This window comes from Grammomys surdaster, unplaced genomic scaffold (assembly GCF_004785775.1).
Source record: "Grammomys surdaster isolate TR1022 unplaced genomic scaffold, NIH_TR_1.0 375, whole genome shotgun sequence".
Taxonomy (NCBI): Eukaryota; Metazoa; Chordata; class Mammalia; order Rodentia; family Muridae; genus Grammomys; species Grammomys surdaster.
In genome coordinates this window covers 368,127-372,739 of record NW_021604794.1, presented here as the reverse complement: position 1 = coordinate 372,739, position 4,613 = coordinate 368,127, and the positions used below count along the sequence as shown (strand labels likewise).

Below are 4,613 nucleotides of genomic sequence, written 5' to 3'. Positions count from 1 at the left end.
GGGTTGAGTGTGAGGCTGACTGAGAAGGGCTACTACTGCCACTCTCCTAGCAGGGGAGAAGTCTGCTACTGGAACCAGGTATCATTCCCTGTGCTTCAGCCATGTTTCTGACACATGCGTATCCCAGACTTTGATTACCTGACATAGCTCACGTGGGCACATTAGTCCCCCACCCACAGTACCTTCCTGCTTTCTGCCTCAAACCCGCCTGTCCTTCAGAATCAGCTTCCAGTATCTCCACAGCCTCTTCGCTTCCAAAGCAAGAAGTGACCTACCCATGAGCTCTCTAAAGCTAGCTTTTGGGTTGCTTTCTGGTGTAGATTGGCTATTTATGTATATACTTTTCCCTACTGAATTTTACTGAGACTTAAGGGAAACACTACTTCTTTCATCTTTCCTTCGCTCACAGCCCCTCATGAAGAACAAAACCTGGCACAGGAAACGGAGTGGGATAGGAAGCGTCATTTCAGCAAAGATGATGCTTCCTACTATACTGTGGAGCCTTGTGTCAGGACGGTCACAGTGGATCCTTGAATAGTGCACAATGCCAGTACATATACCTCTGCAAGATGGAAGAACAATTCCTTTATTTCTCATTTATTTTACCAGACATGACTTTCAGGGTTTTTTGGACTAAGTAATCAGCATCATTTGGGACCAAAAACTACTCAGAGTGTATTCCTCCATGGGGTTAAAATATGTGAGGCTGGCTCATGACCTTTATTGTGTTGAAGATTTCCTAGAAATTTGGAACTTGTCAGGAAATTGGTGGTGAGCTTTGATGTGGGCTGAGTTGTGTCTCTTCTCAGGTTGATGTCATAAACCTCCAGTATCTCAGAATGACTATTCTGGAGGTAGAACCTACCATAGTAAAATAAAATCACTTGTCCAGGCCTTAATCCAGTATAATGGGTGTCCTTACAATGGGGAGATAGAGGCAGAAATACAAACGTGTGTGAGACACTGACACACATGCATATCTATCTACTAGCCAAGGAGAGAGGCGTCAGAAGTCAATCTGTGACCTTAGATTTCCAACTTTCAAAACTGTAAGAAAATAAAATTGCTGTTAAAGATGCTCTGCCTGTAGTACTTAGCTATAACAGCCTGGTAAACAAATTTGAATATCAAACTATAAATGCCGAAGTTAAAAAAAATTAGACCAAAAATGAAAAGGCAACTCTGCGAGCAGTACGGCATTTGAAGAAGCTGTGGAAAGGGCCACGCACCTTGACGGATGGTGTGGGGCCACCATAGTCATCCTCACTTCAGATGCTGCCTCAAGCAAGCCAGAGAGCTCAGAGCATCTTCATGATGCTCAGTCACAAAGTGTGGATGAACTACTAAACAAAATGATAGTGAACTGATCCAGTGGTGTGTCATGGGTGCCTCCACTATTAGCAAGAAACAACAGCCCCACAGTCAGTATGATAGGAATTTAATCTGATGAAAAATTCAAAACAGTCCTTTCCTGATTGACGGAACAAACTTTTATAAAAGTGTCAAACTCTTATAAATGCACCACAATTAGCTATTCTAATGCCCTCTAAGACTACGAGCAAAGACATTACAGGAATGTTCTGCGAGAAGCCTAGAGCCACCTTCCTGATAAACCAGCTGTGGCTCTCTACCCGGAACACCCACCCTTGGCTACACAAGCACAGAGTCCATGTAGCCACCTGGCCATCTTCTTCCAGCTCCATGACTGCAGCATTTTCCCTGCAGAGCCTCTGGCTCCCCTTATTGGCTTGTATGACCTTTGGCAACTTCTTGGTGTTTGCTTGGAAATGAAGTGGCATTTCCCCAAGGTGGCAAAATAACTTATTGCTCTCACTTCTGGGATTTGGGGGCCAGTGTGGGAATTCAGGTGGCTCTCATCCTGTTTCTAGGACATATGATGCAAATGGCCTCACAGCCATCTGTCCTTTGTGCTGCCCTTGCTTCTGCTAACACTCATTCTACTACTAGATACATTCTTCTGAGAAGGTCTAGGTGCAGATGGACCCCAGATTCACTTAAATTAGAAAGAGAACATGTTCAGATCTCTGGGAACAAGCTGACTAGGATTAAAAATTGAGAGCAGACACAGGTGGGGATTAGTTCCTACTCTTGAAAGGCCTCTATTAGCCATATCCACTTTGACTCACAGACTTTATAAACTTAAGATAGTTTTGCTCAGACCTGTTCTGTGGATGACTCTAAGATACCATGACTTACCTGTTAACTCAGATAACTGTTTCAGAGCAGTTCTGCATACCAGGACACATAGGACACATCAACAGTTCTAGACACCAGGACACACAGGCAACGTGAACAGTTTTCCTCAACAACACACACAGACCACGTGAACAGTTCTGCTCAGCAGGAGACACATAGACCACACAGAACAGTTAAAGCTTCTCAGCTGCATGGGTGAGGAGAGGGGTCAGTGCTTGATGCCCCTATAGAAAGTTGGACATAGGTAAGCACTAATCCTGGTGCTGGGAGGTGGGGACAAGAGGCTCTCAGGAGTTTGGGGGGCAGCTGGTCTAGCCAGTTGATGAGCTTCAGGTTCTGTGAGTTGAGGACATGGCTCAGCAATCCTTGCACCCATGTTGGGTGGTGTGATGCTGCCAGGAACTCTAGTTCTAGATGCTCTGATGCCAGTGCATGTGTACACACACACACTTATACACACACAGTCACACACACTCATACTCACTCACATACACATACTCATTCAACATATACTCACACACTCACACACACTCATATACACAAACACACATACTCACACACACTCATACAGTCACACACACACTCATACACACATACCCACTCAACATACACTTACACACTCACACACTCATATATATAAGCACACAGTCACACATACATTCACACACACACTCACACACACACACTTACACACACATACACTCATACACACACACTCTGCCGCCATACAGCCCCCTCCTCCTCAAGTGTACATGCATATGCACACACCATATAGACACAAACAATTTTTTTAATTATCAATTTTTTAGCTGTCATTTTTGTGATGTTTTTCAGTCAGAGACTTGCTATGTAGGCCAGGCTCAGTTCAAACTCAGGATCTTTGTTTTAGGGCTGTGGTTACAGGCCTGCTCTATCATACTCAGTGAAGTTGCTACATCTTAAAAGTAAGGCATAGCAGATAAAGTTTTTGTTTTTCAAAGTAATATTTTTATTGTTCTCTGGGAATTTCACCTCATACACCCCAATCACACTCACCTCCCAGTACTTCCACATCCCCTCCTGCAACTTACGCCCCTCCCCCCAGAAAGTCCAATTTGTTTTGTTCATGTACCCACTGGAGCATGGTGAAACTCCCATCGGCCAACCCTCTAAAGAAAATTGAGTCCTCTTCTACTCACATGACTGCCAGAAGTCATCAGTTGTGGAGAGCTACATCTCAGCAGCTTTATCACAATTTAAAAAAAGATTTATTTAGTTTATGCATATGAGTATACTGTAGCTCATCTTCAGAGTGTAGCTGCCTTAGACACACTAGAAGAGGATATCAGATTCTATTACAGATGGTTGTGAGCCACCATGTAGTTTCTGGGAAATGAACTTAGAACCTCTGGAAGAGCAGTCAGTGCTCTTATCCACTAAGCCATCTCTGCAGTCCCCTTATCACAGTTTTTAAGAGTTGTCTTTGATGGCTTCCTGGGACAGTATGGGTTGTCACTGAAACCTTCCATGTCATTCTCTCTCAGCTGTGCATCTACAGGCATAAGTAGCACTGCTAGAGTAGCCTCCTTGCTCTTTATAGTCAGTAGGAGGACAGATCATGCATGGGCTTCCTCATGGTTTCTGGTGATAGCACAAACATGGCCCAGCTTCAGTAGGACCCCCAATGTAGACAAAATCCTCAGAGGCAGCCCAGACCATGGGCATCAACATGGGCTGAGGTGGCAGCACAGACCACTCACATCAATATAGCCCCTGCAGCAGCATGTCCTGGAGACATCAGATTGGCTTCAGGCTGTAGTTTAGATCATGGACATCTGCATGGTCTTCAGTGGTTAACATGGGCCATGGACATCAATATAGACCCTCAGCTGCTTTAGGATCATGGACCCAGACATGGCCCTTGGTGGTAGCATGGCGCAGACATCACTATGGCCTCAGGTGATAGTGAAGGCCACTTAGATTAGTATGACCCCCATGGCAGCAAAGTATGCAGACATCAACATGGCCTCAAGCTTCAGCACACACCATGGATGTCCACACAGCATAAGGTGGTGACATGGCCATACTGACCCACACATGACCCTCTGCAGCATCATGGACCACAGTGGTCCAATTGAGGGGGTCCAGTCTAGAAAGTGAACCATTCTTCATCTTGGTACCTTCATTGCCGAGAAGCAGGGTAATCCTATGGCCCAGTGATGTGTTCAGGGCTGAGTCTTCATCTACATAAGCTCCAGGCTACTGCATTCCACCCTGCCAACCAAACGGGGCAATCATCTATTCCATTGAGACCTCAGGCCTCTCCCACAACTGTCCTGCCACTATGCTTTCAGTTCCACTCTCTGAACTGTGCAAGCACTGCTCCACTCTCTGAACTGTGCAAGCACTGCTCCACT

General features: G+C 45.3%; 1 protein-coding gene across 3 annotated transcripts in view; it reads right to left on the bottom strand.

The window, feature by feature from the left end:
• Positions 1 to 4,613, bottom strand: part of Aopep (aminopeptidase O (putative)) — a 298,386-nt gene that overhangs the window by 76,116 nt on the left and 217,657 nt on the right. The gene's annotated exons all lie outside the window — the stretch shown is intronic.